The 17,560-nt window shown below is 40.7% G+C and overlaps 1 protein-coding gene across 3 annotated transcripts in view; it reads right to left on the bottom strand.

The window, feature by feature from the left end:
* LOC131130813 (transcription factor SOX-6-like) overlaps positions 1–17,560 on the bottom strand; it is a 119,026-nt gene that overhangs the window by 94,462 nt on the left and 7,004 nt on the right. For 2 of the 3 annotated variants that reach the window (XM_058074832.1, XM_058074834.1), the window contains exon 2: positions 112–182. The exons of the other annotated variant lie outside the window; for it this stretch is intronic. The gene's annotated coding sequence lies outside the window, so the exon portion shown is untranslated. The remainder of the gene's footprint in view (positions 1–111; positions 183–17,560) is intronic. 3 annotated transcript variants of the gene reach the window in all.

Genomic DNA, 17,560 nt, shown 5'->3' with positions numbered 1-17,560 from the left:
AGCCAGCGCAACGTTTTCTAACACTCCCGCTACTCACGCTCACATCAGTTGAAACATGCTAGCATTCAATTCAACACAAACAAAAATGTGCTTTTAAGGCCAGAGACTCACAATGAAGACACTCGAACAACTCCAACGCCGTCCTCTCACTTTTGGATGACTGCAAACTTCATTAATGTCACCTGAAACAAACAAGACACATTTTATACTCTGCTGTGTCTCAGTTGGTGCACTTGTGTACTTATACTTCATCTTTTGAGTGCATACACTGTCAGTACTACGGGCAGTGTTGTGCAAGTTCATAGTTCTCATGAACTAGTTACAGAGAATAAATATGAATAGTTCACATTCAGAGTTCACCACTTCAATTTCAAAATGCATTGAAATCAATGACTAAACGCGGAGCTACATATCCGGAAGTCCTTGGGAGTGTGACCAATCACAGCAGAGTGGGCGTACCTGGAGGAGGGCATCGGAGTGGAGTAAATTAAACAGATCCTTTTGGGCAGAAATAGGAAGTCAATTTAAATACTGCAGAAAGAGGTGCAGAATGTGGACGATCTGGAAAGCTTTTTGTGCAGGATATTGTGTGCAGCTGCTCTATCGGAGTCCACAACTCTATACAAAGCGCCAAAAATGAGCATAATAGGTCCCCTTTAACAATGGATGGCTTGTTTGTGGGTGCTTTGTGGGTGGAGCAGTGTGAAGGAAGTAGAGTACTTTATGTGTCTTCCCCCCCAAGTAAGGTCAGGTAATAACTGGACCTGCAAAGTGGCGCTGATACTCGCATAATAGTTCAAGTTCTTTTTTACAAATACTTTGTTCAGTTCAATGTTCTTAGAAAAATGAACGTGTTCAATTAACGCATTCTTTTGAAATATTTTGGGGGACTAGGGGGGATACTAGGGGTGCTCCAATCAAACGGGCAACCAATCCATATCGGCCAATACTTTATTAAAAACGCCCCTGACCTCCGCCAATAACCTCAGTACGCGTACACGGATTTGGCAGTATGTAGCACTTTTAGTGCAGGAGGAACTTTCGTTGTGTGCAGGGCTGCGTCGGACTCCAGAAGTTATAACGTTATAGCCAATGACTTTTTAGTGTCCTTTGGAAGTTTCTCAAGCTTTGCAAATGTTTCAAGCGGTATATGTTTCAGCAAGGTGTAGTGTTGCGAAAATCCGACATCAAATGCGCAATGAGACTGTCATATTGAACTTCCCCGGTTCTGTGCCACCAAGGGAAACACATGCATGAGTTATCTTGCACTCAGTTGCAAAGCCTTTTTTGGCCTTTAACCAAAACACAGCCACACAGCTGACATCCCTCTTACTCCTTGCTAAATACACAAGCACACACTGTCTGAAATGAACTGCTTGGATAAGACAACAATTGTCGTTGATATCATTATATCTACCATTATCACATACTACAGTATTAATTGGCCCTGTACCCTAGAAACCGCCCATGAATGATACGGGAAAAGGCCGAAATGATACCGTGTCAAAGCCCAGGGCAGTGATACTGATAAAATATAGAGTTTAACCATGTCCAGTATCAGCCCCCGTAGCTGTCCACTCAGAGCGCGCTGCTCTGGTATCGTGCCTGTAAAACAACCAATCAGAGAACAGCGCACAAGCGTGAACACACAGCGTTTGTTTTGCTGCCGTCTGTGCTCTGTCAACATAATATTGTTGAAATATTTTTGCAATTATTGTGTTTACACTGTTTAGATATAATACATGTAATAAACTGAAAATTTTCTGGAAAATAAATGGTCTTTTGATGAAATAGTACGTGATAATAAGTTCATGATTAAATAGTATGTGATAATAAGATCATCACATGGTTTGTCTGGTATCAGGACCAGTATCATGCCCCCAAGTGTCAGTATCAGCCTGAGACCGGTCTGATACCAGACAAACCATGTGATAACCTATAAATATCAAATATCAATATCAGATATCAATATCAGATCAGGACACCCCTAGTCAGTACTTGGATGTTTCACTAAAAAACCCTCAAGATGGTGAGCGCGCAGTACGAGACAAAAAGCTGGAAAGAGATAGAAGGAGAAGAAGGAGAAAAGAAGAAAAATGTCAATTTTCAGTAAGTATGCAACAGCAGTCATGGATTTAGGGCAGCTAAATTTGTGCACTCAAGTACACAGTGTACACAGTATACTTATTGAAGTGTACTGATGGAAGAATTGTATTTGAAACACAGCCTAAGCCTTTCCGTTCATGTAACTTGGCATGTCTGTAAACAACCACAATGTGTCCCACTGGACATCGATGTCTATGAACCCAACATGTCCTCACTGATGATCTTTCCCGAATGGGTCTGAACGCTTCCCCTGCGCATGTTGACCCACCTGAGCAGGACGTTGGCTCGAGAACAGGCAGCCAGTGTGGATCAGCAGAGAATGAGTGCATTCACACACTCGCTGCACAAACAGTCACTTTGTAGCTAATCCCAATGTAGTTAGCCATGCATGTTATTTCTGTTCTGATAAGATGCTTCTAGAGTGTTCTGAGGCTGGGTCAGACCGTGACACACACACACACACACATGCACACAGACAGTTTGCTAAAGTAGTCATGTCAAACAGTCAACGTGCCGGCTGTTTTGATCTGAGCAGGGGTCACACGGATGGGGTTGGCCCCAAATTGAGAGAGGATGGAGGCACTCTTAATTGAAAGTGGGATGCCGCTAATTAAGCACACACACGCATTCACACACACACACAGCTGCAGCTTGAACTTTTGTTTGAATCCACAATTTGAGGCAAATTGAGAACAATGAAGAAATAAAAGAAAACTGCGTGCATGTGTGATCATTTATTCATGTGTGTAATCAAGCAAATGATTCTTTTGCTCTCCAGGCAGCATGAACAGCTCAAAGGATGCTACGCTAACAAGTTCTTGTGAAGATAAATACAAACAAAAAACAAGTTTCTGTAAAAGATCATGGAAAAGATTTATGTAAGGCTTCTTTTTCTGTCTTAGAGCAGACGCTGCTGACTGACCCGTCTGAACATGTTCCAAAATGTCTGCAGAACCGGTTTTACTTTGTCCTCTGGACCGTTTTTCTCTTTTCTACCTTCCTCATGTCACAGCAGCCTCCAGGGGGAAACGCTCACACCTGGAGGACGTCCGGGCAAAACTTTGACTGCCCCATGACGGAGACAAGACACACACAGACACATAGAGAGGGCGTGGATCGCAGATTGATGAATAAAGATGTCTTTAGTGTCTTTGACTCTGTCTGTGAGATGAACGCCTTAAAGATGGCCAAAGGCAAAATAAGAAGATGAAAGTTTCCTTTTGTTGTATTTTTTTTTTTTTGACAAATTGTTTGATGCTGCAGTGTGTCAACAAGTCACACATTATTTCAGCGGAAAGTCAAAGGACCCTGAGGTTGTACCAAATAGTTTGAAATGTAAACCATCATCATCAAAGGATCAGTTTCACATCAACGTTTTTTCTTCTTCTGTCAATTGTGTGTTGATATGAAGCTTTTTGAATTTATTTTCTTAATTCTATGTGCTTCGCAAACATCAGGGGTGGACAAAGTGTAGTGCAGGGGCCATTTGAGGCCTGCAGCTTGGCCTTATTCTCAGTATATAAGAGAACTATAAAAATGGGGGGGAAACAACAAAAAGAAGTATTTATCATCTTCCGAGCTGTTTTGTACTTGTTACTTTTTGGTATTACTAGCATTTTTTTTAACTCGGTCTTCTTGCTTGCTTGCTAAATTGCATTTTATAAGTCGTTTGGAATGACTATTTTTCTTCTTTTTTTTTCTTTTTTCCTAAATGAAATAAAACCATTACCATTACCTCGAGATAGGGAATTAATTCACTCCACAGGGAATTTTCATGTTATGAGATTTACCCTGTAAATGACGTAATTCGTTCCAGCCCATTTTGACAAACGGCAGAAATCATACTTAGTTTACGTAACTTAACTTTTATACTTGACTTTGTTTTATTCTCTCTTATGTTCATGAGCAATTGAATGAAGTACTTTTTGTCACGCTCTACTTCTGTACTTTACATCTAGGATAAAAAAAAAAAAACATTAATCAGGTTATTTTTTTCATGGCCACAAGAAATAACAAAAATTTAATTTAAAAGTATTTATATTATATGGATATTTAATTGGAAGTATTCACACAATGCAACATGTATTTCATGTTAAATGTTCATTCATTTGATAGATTCTAATCTTAATCATCACTTGAATCATGAATTCAACTAATCACACGGAGAAACATTCATCCATCCATTTTCTATGCCGCTTATCCCCACTGGGGTTGTGAGTATGCTGGGGCCTATCCCAGCTGTGAGATGCGGGAGAACAACCCTGGACTGGTTGTCAGCCAATCACAGGGCACATTCATACCTACCAACGTCACCAATTAACCTAACATTCATGTTTTTGGAATGTGGGAGGAAACCGGAGATGCCCAAGTGGAGAATTGAACCCAGGTCTTCCTAATGGCCTGACTGTGTGACCTACATACTAACCACTCGTCCACCGTGCAGCTACCGCAGAGAAATAAATTTGCTTAAAGATATATTGTGTGGGAATCCCATACAGTATACACTGTAAGTCACTATAAATTCAATATGTAAGCAGTGTTAATAAATAATAATTATAGTGTTAATAAATAAATCTACATTTTTATCACTACATGTGAATGTACGTGGGAATGTATGCCTACAACATGTGTGATGTGTGCACTTTCACTGACCCAGCCCATGTCGCTGTTCTGTGTGTGTGTGTGTGTGTGTGTGTGTGTGAAAACACTCTGCCTGTCTGAATGTGTCCCATCGTGTGCACTTCTGTTCTGCTCCCCCTCCCATCCTTCACTGATCTACTGCTCTGTTCACAAACATCTAATCAAACACCTTCTTCTCGAACTTGAAACGTTTAGTCCACATTAGCATTTAATCGACTCTAGCGAGTGTTTGACTTTTGAAGTATTGTCTCGGCCCCAGGTTCCCAAAGTGGGGTACGCCAATTGTCATGCGGGTACATGAATAAAAACAATTCACTCACAATTACGAGTTCGTCTGAACGCCTATCAACACAGAGAGCAGAAAGAAGAAAGGAGACAGAGAATGAAGTTTTTCATTGTGAGAAATATGAACAAATAAGTAAGTTTGATGATTATGTTGTGCATTAAGAGTATTTATTCTTGAAGATTTCATTTATATTGTATTATATTTCAATCCCCACACAACACAATGCAAACATGCCTTTGTATGTGTATGTCAGGATGAGAGAGTGGAGATTCCTCTCTGGTTGCATGTATTTTTCTACTTTGAATACTGCTTTGTCAAACTTTCCTTTTCAATAGGTTATCAAATGAATATGCAGACTTAAGTCACAGAAATCGCAAGTGGACAAAAGTGAAGCTCAAGTTCAACCCACTCAAAGGGAAGGATCCAACATCTGGCTGAAATAAAAAAATGCATTAGACAAATACTTATCTATTTTTCAGTGGTCATGTAAAACTTTTAGCTACATTTTACCATCCAAAATGCTACATTTTCAACCAGAATTACTTACTAAGAAATTAATTAACCAATAAATCATGTTCAATCTGCGCTATTTTCGTAGACCAAGCGTAGACCAGATGAGCCAACGCTGCGCCAACAGAGTGTGACCAGCGCACTTTGCAATTTTTGTCAGTGTTGCAGACCGGCACGGCGCACCCACGCCTCCTTTGCAAGTGGCAAAGAGGGAGAAGAGAGTTGGGAAGGTTGGGAAAGTTGCAACCATGAGGTTCACACCTACAGCATGAATGCTCACCAAAAGATGCCGGGTCCAAATGTTGGCTTGTTGCAGCTGTCAGCACCACTTGTGCAGACAGGGACACACGGCGAGGAGGACAATGGACATCTATGACAGACAGACACTTCCTCCATGCTACCACTCCCACTTCTGCCTCGCAGGAAGCCGCACAAGGACTCCACTAATCACATGGACAATTAAAGCAAAATGAGCGGCAGTGCAACTGGAAATGATCCACTTCCAACCAATCAGTCATCTTTCTTTTTATATCAGTGTTTTCTCTACTATTATGTATATTATTATCATTTTATTATTTTTCATTTAGCACCAGGCGTAGTAGAGGTTTCTACATGGTCATGTTTGCAATTCATCTGCTTTCTGCATCGCCTTTTGGTGGAGTGATTACATGAATTAATGTCTTAATTTTTATTTTTTTAAATAATTCTTTTGATTGCTTTTTCCATTAGGGAAGTTTACAAAATGTAACTGTGGAAGAGGATTGCAATAACATGGACTACTGTGTTCGTATCGGTGTATCGACATCCGACCCGACCCAACCACACGCACACTGTGGACGTGTGGACATGGAGGCTCAATCGCAACTCAGTCATCTATCATGTTTGTGCCACCTGCCCTCCCAAAGCTCTACATCTAAGGGAAACCAAAATATGATAGAAAAATACATACATAATTGGTTGTGAAATAAATATACAAAAATATAATCATCAATCTCATTTATAACAAATTAGCTATGCTCAAAGCACAAAGAAACATTCATTCATTTTCTACCACTTTTCCTCACAAGGGTCGCGGGGGGTGCTGGAGCCTATCCCATCTGTCTTTGGGCGAGAGGCGGGGTACACCCTGGACTGGTGGCCAGCCAATCACAGGGCACATATCACAAAGAAAAATGTGAAATAAATTGCCCTGTTTAAGAGGAAATGTTTAAATGTCTGCAGCAACTTTGAACAGTATTATTGTTTCAGGAAGCAGAACATTGTAGCAGAGACAAAAAAGTGAACACCTTCATTACGTTTAAAACCATTTTTTTTTTTTAAATGGCTATCCTTTCAGAAAAATACAACAATATGAGTATTTTATCTTGGGTAGTGCCACTCTAGACAGGGTAATAATTACATTTGGACTCGTTTCCAGCCTCCATCCTTTATCTTGTGGTTAGGACTATTTGTTTAACACACATCATTCTTCCATCACAAGTCTAACACAGGAAAGTGACCGATACTGAATGAGGCTTGAGCGTAATGAGCATTCATTTCATGAAACGTAAGAAACATTTTTATTTATGAGATCCTGCCGTGTAAAACAGGACAAGGTCCACCACGCTGACATTGCACCTCCAGGATGCGTGGATCTCCACTGCAGTGTGCTGCGGGAGCTTTACTTTCACTTTTAAGTAAGTTCCCAAATACCAAAGACTGTATGGAGTGTGCATGAATGCATCTTATGGTTGTCTAGTGACAATGAGAAGGTGTTGTCCCGATGATGAAGAAGTGACCCGACATATTTTATGAGCATATGTATGCATGATTAATTCTGCTCAAGAATTTTACGTAATTAATTACATAATATGTGACAGCAGCTAGGAGACCAGGGTTCAATTCCACCCTCGGCCATCTCTGTGTAGAGTTTGCATGTTCTCCCCGTGCATGCGTGGGTTTTCTCCGGGTACTCCGATTTCCTCCCACATTCCAAAAACATGCTAGGTTAATTGGTGACTCCAAATTGTCCATAGGTATGAATGTGAGTGTGAATGGTTGTTTGTCTATATGTGCCCTGTGATTGGCTGGCCACCAGTCCAGGGTGTAACCCGCCTCTCGCCCGGAGACAGCTGGGATAGGCTCCAGCACCCCTGCGACCCTTGTGAGGATAAGCGGTAGAAAATGAATGAATGTGACAGTACTACTAAAAATACTAACTACAAATATATTTTTTTAGAAAATAGTTATAGCTTTGCATGCAGAAACAAATCTAGATATGGAAATATAGATATCAGAAATACATATAGATGATGAATGGATGGATATTTTTGTTGACGAGGACTTCCTGTCCATCCGGGTAAGATCAGATAGTCGCTACTTTTTTGGCCCCACAGCATAATATTTAGCCGTCACACTGCATGGACAGTGGCCATCAAAAATGAGCATATGAAACAATTAGCATGGCTGTTGCTTTAATAACAACTGTCTGTCAATATATACTTAGTTTTGTATTACAGGTGACAATGCAAATTAGTGTAATGTCTAAGAATATGTCTCATCCATCATTACTTTATTTTACTTTTACAATACACCAATAGAAAACCAGCTGTGAGTTAAAAATGCCTCCCGGGCCATATGTGGGACACCCCTGCAATTGAGGCGCACATTTCCAATGGGAACACAATGGAAGTGTTCCATGGAGCCAAAAAAAAGTTATTTAAAGCATGTGTGTGTGTGTGTGGACAAGTCAGTGTGAGCACACCTTTGCTGAGCGCAGTGAGGAGATGTTTGCATGAGTGAAAAAGCTTTGTGTTGCTGAACATCAACAACACGCTTTCACCCCTGAGTCACTTAGCGTGAAATATTGCCCAAGGCGGGCGGCAAGGAGAGGCTGGGCCAGGGCAAGCGGCGGCACATACGTCCGCACCTCGCCCCACGCTAACTACACCGAGGAGATTACATTATGGCACTCGCCATTGTCCCACGTCTTGGAGACAAAGGCTGCTGCGCTGAGCAAACAGCGCGCCTTGGAGAGACTGTAACAACAAGAGGCCGACGTGAAAAGGATCTCTTTTGTCCGGCTGCTGAGGTATGCACAAACACCAGAAGAAAGAAGGCCTTGTGCGGGAAGCGGACGCTAAAAAGCAGGAACGTCTTGGCGTGAAGAGACACAGACCGTGAGAAGACTCCAAACAGACAAAACAACGTCTCATTGGATGACCTTTAACTGCAAGGGAGATTCATTAAAAAAAAAGTTTACCTCTGTGGCTCATTAGTTGGTTAAAACTACGTCAAGTAGATGTCCATCGCCATTAAGGAAGAGTACTTCCTGAAGGTCCGCTAAAGATCCCCAACCTTTTTCTGATCTGATGTGTCTTATTTCTTATGTATGTGTAAATCTAAGACAGAAACAACATCAAATTTAAAAGCACAGAATGAATACAGACCCATCATCCACCAGTACCAGCCTGGAGAACATTATTAGTTTCACGTGTGGTAAAAGGCAATGAGCATTTGAGACCAAATATGAGGTGACAGGAAGTGGATAAAATACAGCATAGTAGTCCATCTGTGCAGCGTGGGAAAACCTTAGCGCACACACATTGATGTGCATTCCCGGACCGTCAAACAAAGTGGGATGGGTCTCCAAATTGTATGTAGTAGTTATTTACAAATATATGGAAGGTTTTTGTTTTTTTTTGCATTGCACCTGAAAGCTTCCCAGCTGGTGGTTGGGGACCCCTGCTGTAAGTTAATAATAAGACTTAAAATAAATGCATGAGGTGCAGTTATTGGATACTTTAGGAAAGGTGTCAGTGGCTGTTGAGGATGCGTGTGGCTGTGGGGAAGAAACCGTCTTGGACTTTGCTGCTGTACACCTCCTGCCAGAGGCCAGTAGTTTCAAGAGGCGGTGTCCTATCCCTGTAATAATTGTAATAAATAATATCCCTGTAATAAAGTACTCCTTATCACAACTCATTATTGGGATAACGAACACCTGTCACAGAAATAGTCTCTTCCACTCAAACATCTCCACCACCACGGGAAAGACCAAAGAGCCGTCAAAGCAATGTAAAATTGTTTACCTACACCAGGGGTCCCCAAACTTTTTCCAGTGAGGGCCACATGACTTTTCTTTCCTCTGAAGGGTGCCAGGGTCAACAAAGTGTGGTTGTAGTCACGTCACAATAGGTTACCATTTCCAGTTCTATGACAGAAAAATGTACATGCTTTATTGTTCAAGGGGCCGGGTCAAATGTGGAAGTGGGCCGTGTCCGGCCCCCGGGCCTTAGTTTGGGGACCACTGACCTACACAAGACTGCATTAGACTAAAAGATCATCAGCAAGAAGCTAGGTAAGAAAGAGACCAAGAAATACAAGGCCACAGTCAAATGCCCTCGCTCTGTTTTATGATGTCAAGGGAGTTGGGAGCACTGTCAGCAACAAAAGCATCAGCAATGAATTTGTATTAATAGTAATCAGATTGAGATCCTCTAGTGCCCACAAGGTCCCCCTGCTCAAGAAGACACATGTACAGACCCGTCTAAACAGCTTGGGAGAATGTGATATGGTCACATGACGCCCAAATTATTGAGCTCTTTGCCATCAAGTATGGAGGTGGAGGTGGAGGTGGGGACCTTCGGCTTTAGAGAGGTTTCTCTCCTGAAATGTGTGCAACCCAGGTGACCAACTACAAGAAACATCTAACATGCATGCGGTATTAAGTCATGGTTTGCTTTGGAATCAAATATTTAGTTCACTCAATCACTTTTAGTTTTAAATTCTGTCTCTCTCTATTGCAATAAAACTGTTCATCTCTTTGTAAGAGGGCAAGTTGACAAAATCAGCAGGAGATCAAAACGTATATTGTTAGTTTGATGTTATAGTTTAATGTTCATTCATTGTCATCTGCTGCATCGCTCCTGTCAGACTGCACGCTGCTGACTGCACAAACACTAATTTCAGTGTTTCAGTCTATTTGTATGTTAAAAAAAAAATAATAAACAAGCGATCGTTCCACTTGTTGCAAATCATCCTCAGTCGTAAGAAGAATCCTGACTGGAGGCGACGTCATCACGACCCAACAAGGTTTTAAGTTCTAACTGTCAGGGCAATTATTGCAGTGCGACCTCAGCTGCGTCTGATTTATATGGCCAGCACCAGCCTGTTATTAGTGGCCGTGTGCATAAATGTAAATACGTCCACTGAGGGAGGACACAAAAGAAAAAAGACTGGACTGTACTTACTATACTGTATAAAGTAGTGTATAACGTACTGTATATACTGGATCCGAAATGAAGCCTTTATTAAAAAAAAACATGAAATAATGCTGACAGTATGCCAACATGTTGATTATAATATAAGATAAGATAAGATATGCCTTTATTTGTCCCTCAGTGAGGAAATTTGCATTGCACAGCAGCAAGAGTACATAATCAGTTAAGCAGTACAAAATACACAATATAGAAAAATAAACAATATAAACAACCCAAGTATTAACAAAATCAACAGTTTTTCCCAAAGTTATATACAATACAGTATGCAGATAATATTAAACGAGATGAGATATATGACCAGTATATACACTGAGATCTTGCTAAAGAGTTAATATGAGGCATTATGGAAATACTTCACATAGAACTTAGTATATTGCATTTAGAGCCCTTAATATTGCACATGGAGGTTGATCAGATATTGCACATTATTGTGTATGTACTGTACTGGACCGTACCATAATGAACATCAATATTATCTGTATCACTTGATGTGTGTAAGACACTTATCTTATTGTCATGGTTATATTAACGTGAAGCTTTAACCTTTTATCTAAATGATAAACAAATCTCCCAGTTTCCTCATTCAGTTAGTAAACAGTGATGAAGATATAGTTCTATTTTGTGAATAAATAGGATTTGTTTTCCTTTAGTTGCCCTCCAGCAATAAGAAGAGACAAGAGAGGACGTATGTTTCTCATATTAAAGCGGTTTGAGCAGAGCGACACTAAACGTCTCTGCTGAGGCAGCGCTTTCTCATTTACTTATTTACCATCACTCTCGCACGTTAAACGCATCATTTGTGTTCAAGTGTCAGCAGTCCAACGTCTCCTTTTTACCATTTGAGCATCTTGGATTACGTGGTGGCAACCCGAGGCGGGCGCCCAGTCAGCAACGACGACGTTGCGGCCTAGCATAGCAGCCTGGTGCTCAGGCAGCAGTATGTCACGACGAGCATCATTTATGAATACGACTCAATGCCAAATGTAACCCGGGGAAAGTGAGTGCCATTTGACGTCGATGTGTGCCTCGTGAAGACTTCTGGAGCTGTCCGTCAAGGGTTCTATTTTGGTATGCACAGTGGATACTGTGGGCTCTTTCGCTCCTTTTTGTCTCCTCCGTCATTGGAGAACTCTTTAGAACAGGGGTCTCAAACACGCGGCGGCCCGCAGGACACTAGTTTGAGGCCCCCGCCTTTATATGAAAGTTTAATGTTAGTGCGGCCCGCGCAAGTTTGATATGGATGCTGTATGGTATCATGTACCCAGAAAAAAATTATTACGTTTGATTAATGTTCATGTTAAAGGTTACTTAATAACTTAATAAAGTTATTAAGGTTACTTAATAACTGTTAATAGTTATCCTCCCTATCCGTGTGGAAGTGGTAAGTTTTGGGCTATTTAAGTTTAAAGGAAATAACTTGAATGCTACCATTTAGGTCGCTAGCTCGCTAGTTTGCGAGTTAGCATGTGTCTCAAGACCCTGCAGTTGCGCAATATGTTGTAAATAAAAAGAGTATATATGTGACTATAGTCGTGTTTTGTCATGTCTACAGGGCTCTAATAATGCTTTGTTCATTTTAATCTGAAAAAATAATTTGTCTACCCACCAACTATATGTGGTTTCTTAAGTTTCTATTATTTGCCGTTTTATTATTATTATTATATTTATTTATTTATTACTGATTGATTGATTTTCTTTATTCTTGATTTGTTTATATATTTTTCATCTTATTTTGTGTAGAAAAATAAAAATTAAGATATTTGAGAACAGTGGAATGTTTTATCAGAGCTTTTCTTGTAGAAAATTGGAACCAAAGTGAAGTTTTTTTAAATGTTTTTGTTTTTAATAAATGCATTTTTGGGTTTTTTTTTTTGGAAAACCTGATGCGGCCCAGTCTCACCCAGACCCGAGCTCCAGTGGCCCCCAAGTAAATTGAGTTTGAGACCCCTGCTTTAGAATAACGGAAAGGAGCCGTTCCTCATTTTTAGAACCGCACATTTTGGAGTGTTTTTTTTACTGTGGAAAACCTGAGGCATTACTATGCAATCATTATGCTGTCCAATCAGCGCCACCGTACATTCATGCACGGAATAAATACAAGACAAAAGCAAAAGGCTATCAGCAGGCAGAACCAGGACAGAAGAGCCAACTCCACCTGGCCGCTGATGCTTGCTGGAGCACGGGGAGAACAGGTAGGAATCGTCATGCCAACAACAGTACCGTGTGAGTCTTTGAGTACAATGGAAGGGTATGATTATGATGCTGATTGTTCAGTACAGTGCCAGTTAGTGATGGGAGGAAATTCACTCATCTAATTTACATATTATGACATCACCAGCCTCAGATTTAGTCAGATCCCGGTCTCCACGCTATCAAAATGTCTGATCCAGCCGTGATTACTCTTCCTAATCAGCCTCATCTTGGTCATTTCCAGCGAGATCTTGAACACCACTGCAGCCTCCACCACTATTAGCAGTTTCGACCACCCCAGCTACACCCACCACATCCCCCGCTGCTCCTGTATGTGCTGCTTGTGGACTGTCATGGCCACGCACACGAGGATTCAATCGCTATAAAGTCCAAAGCAAATGTTACTCAGATTGAAGGTATAGATGTCCGTCATCTCCTGGTGTAAAGTACTAACTACCTGAGGCAACATATTTGCAGCTATGGCTTTAGCAACTTCGGTACGTAAATGGTTAATGGGTTCAAGTTCACCCTATCGGGTCCAATTTAGGGTATTTAAAGTGTTACTGATCCCGGTGTCACAATGGCGTTGATTAAATTCGGCCAAAATATTAGGTACACAACCGAAGAAGATCCAATATGAGAGCTGTATCACACACTCTATAATGTCTTTATAATGCTTCATTGACACCAGCTTCCCATGCTGTGTATTGGAATCTAAATAAGTATTGTGATGCAAAAAGTGCAATAATCTTTGGTTTTCCAGCCCTTGTGTTGCATCATATTGGATAATGCAGGTGTACCTAATATTGTGACTGTAAATTTTCATGGTGGATAAAGTCGCAAAAAGGAAAAGCATTATTAAAATGAGCAATTAGAAACAGGTTTTCTTATGAATATGATCTGACTGTTTGAACTAGTGTGTGTGTGTGTGTGTGCGTGTGCAGTTATCTTTATGTGATGCTATATAAATACATTTTGTGGTCTAAAGTAGTTTTATTGTCTCCATGGTAGTGATTAGTCATCGTGATGAGTTTGCCAGCACAATGAGGCACAATGATGACGGCGCCACCAATATTTCATGTCCTTTTCTTTTAGCGCTAATAGAAACCTGCTGCACCACAATGTTGAGTCAACACAGAAAGAAACAATCATTATTTTACGTGTAACATTAACAGGCGACGCCATTGCCAGCAAACGTCTCTTGTTTGTTTTAAGACGCGGGGCGGGCCCCGCGGAGTCGAGGCGCGGGGACGCCCGCCAGCCTGTAAGGCGAAGAGTCAATGTGTCTTCAGACTGCTTTATTTGATTATCAAAGCTTCCACGCTGCTGTATTGTCTTGTACGTTCAACCCCACCCAGCTGGTTCTTCAGCAGGATAAGACCAACCTGGGGGTGTTTGCCAATGACACCCATTATTATCACCAACGTCTTGCTCGCTGCTGCTGCTGCGGCTGCTGCTGCCATATACTTTTTTATACTCAACTTCTCAACTCCAACTTTTAAACTGGTGACTAAACATTTCTGGTTTATTTTTTTAAGCATCAATGGTAGGGGTTTAACCCTACATCATAATCACGGTTCCGTACAAACCTCGGTTTGGAGGTCACAATTGGGTTCAGTTTGGGTACAGTAAAATGCAAACTGTTTAGCTTTGGAGTTTAAGGATTTTTTTCAAATGAAGTACAAAAATCTGTCAATCAATCAAGCTTACTTTACTATTATTACTTTATTATTATTATTTATTTATTATTACTTTTTCTAGTAGAAGTGCAACATTTTCGTCATAACATTACCGCATTTTCTCAAAATATTACGACTTTCATCTTGCTGTAATTTGGTTGGCGCCCAGTAGCAGGGTGTACCCCGCTTCTCGCCTAAAGTCAGCTGGGATAGGCTCCAGCATACCCACAACCTTAATGAGGATAAGCAGCATGGAAAATAGATGGATCTTGTTACAAGTTGTATTTGTTTCTGGTAAACAAATTGTTACAAAATTTTAAAAAATGACTTTTTTCGGTACACATTTTTACCCTGGGCCATCTCTGTGTGGAGTTTGCATGTTCTCCCCGTGCATGCGTGGGTTTTCTCCGGGTACTCCGGTTTCCTCCCACATTCCAAAAACATGCTAGGTTAATTGGTGACTCCAAATTGTCCATAGGTATGAATGTGAGTGTGAATGGTTGTTTGTCTATATGTGCCCTGTGATTGGCACAACCGGTGACCCTCGTGAGGATAAGTGGGAGAAAATGAATGAAAAAGGTACACATTTTTCATAAAATAGACTTTTTTAGATAAAGTATTTTGTGAATTCATTTTTTTCACAAGCCAGTGTTCCGGAGTCACTGTTTTGCAGGTTTTTAAGTGAAAATTTGAATATTTTTTTAAACGGCATATGAACATGCATTGTGGTCTGAGGTCATTGTGGTGTAGTACAGCGATCTAGCGGTGCTCTGTTGTATTTTTGGTATTGTATTTACTACTGCTTCCAGTAGAGGGTGTTGTAATGATGATGATAATAATAATAATAATAACAATAATAATGATACATTTTATTTTATAGCACTTTTGCAGAAACTCAAAGACATTTTACATAAATTTAAAAGCAAATTACACACAAAATTGTGGAAGATATTCAGTTGAAAAAAAAAGGTTAAACTTTAAAAGCAGTTTTAAAAAGGTGGGTTTTGGTGAAGGGATTTGAAAGACTTGAGGTCTGCACAGCAACAACCTCCCCAAATCCAGAGGTTGGTTCGATGTGGCAGGGACGGTTGGTGAGGTAACAGGGAGTGTGGTTGTGGAGGGCTTTGTCGGTTAGGAGAGGGATTTTCAAGTGAATGCGCTGAGGGACAGGGAGCCCATGGAGCCTCTGGAGGACAGGGGTAATGTGGTCACGGGTTCTGGTGTGAGTGATTCTGTATGTATTGAACTTTAGTGAGAACTTTGGACCGTGAGCCATAGAGAACGCTGTTGCCGTAGTCGAGTCTGTACGTGATGAATGCATGGATGAAAGCTTCAGCAAAGGAGAAGGGAAGTGATGGCTGTAGACGGGCGATGTTTTTGAGGTAGAAAAAAAGCAACTTTTGTAATGTGGTTGACAAGATGTTCAAAGGAGAGTTTATTGTCAAGAAAAACACCAAGGTTGTGAACGGAGGTGGCGGGTATAGACGAGTATAGTTATCAAAAAAAGAGTGAAATGCAGTTGGCAAACGCAAAAGATGAATGACTTAATAACTCATTGTGTCGACTTAATAACTCATTGTGTCCAATCTAGTAGTTTGATCTTTAAAATTCTAATGAAATTTGAGCTTTGAGAGTGTTTAAAAGAGGAAAAAGTTGTGCCTGTCTGAGAAAAGAGTAGTGTATTGTGAAGGGATTGGATCATTGTAAACAAATAAATTGGCTACTTCATGGATTTTACTTTTTGTGGCCAATTTTGGGAACCTATCCCCTGTGATAAACGAGGGAACACTTATTTCTCATAAAGCTGAGGCATTTTCTCATACAAAGTTGTACTTTTTCTTCAATTTTTCAATTCCATTACTTTTTAGAGGAGGATGACAAATGTTTTCATGGTGTAAATGAGGGCGCTAACCAGAGTTCATTCTGGATGGAATGTCTGAACGTCTCCATGAATTGTTTCATTATATGAACTTTTTATCAATTTCTTACAAGGCTATTCAACTTGAATATGAATGTAAAGTTTCTTTTTACAGAGTACACTTTCACAAAATGTTAGCCCAGGTCCCCATCGATACTCCAGACTCGATGCCCAACCCTAATTATAACCTTATATTATATTATTCATCTTTTAAAATTGCAATAATTTCTTGTTAATTTTTTTTTGTGTAATATTTTCCCATACAAATTTTCTTCTCGGCTGCACGGCTGCCGAGTGATTAGCACGCAGGCCACACCACTAGGATCTCTGCCATCCCTGTGTGGCATTTGCATGTTCTCCCCGTGCATCCCACATTCCAAAAACATGCTAGGTTAATTGGTGACTCCAAATTGTCCATAGGTATGAATGTGAGTGTGAATGGTTGTTTGTCTATATGTGCCCTGTGATTGGCTGGCCACCAGTCCAGGGTGTACCCCGCCTCTCGCCCAAAGACAACTGGGATAGGCTCCAGCACCCACGCGACCCTCGTGAGGATAAGCGGTATAAAATGAATGAACTTTCTACCTGTGTGTGCCACCATGTAACCTTGTACTGTACAGTAAGAAAGCAGAGCTGGTTCTGATGCTACTCAATGATCGGACTAACCTTCCCTTTTTTCATACCCTGGCAGTCGCACCTGCTCCCCTCCATCCAATTACACAACGCAGGACTGGGCCTTACCTCTCTCTCGTTCTCTCTCTCTCTCTCTCTCTCTCTCTCTCTCTTTGTCACACACACACAATAATTAGTCAGTATCCTGCACTCTCCAAAGCTTGTATTATTTGGTGACCCTCCTATTCCTTCTTTTTCACAAAATGTGTATGTTTGTGTGTGTGTGTGTGTGTGTGTGTATATACCAACAGAGCATCAATGAGTAGTTCTAAAGGTACACACACATAATAAATGATGCCCT

This window comes from Doryrhamphus excisus, chromosome 6 (assembly GCF_030265055.1).
Source record: "Doryrhamphus excisus isolate RoL2022-K1 chromosome 6, RoL_Dexc_1.0, whole genome shotgun sequence".
Taxonomy (NCBI): Eukaryota; Metazoa; Chordata; class Actinopteri; order Syngnathiformes; family Syngnathidae; genus Doryrhamphus; species Doryrhamphus excisus.
This window is presented reverse-complemented; position numbering and strand designations above follow the sequence as displayed.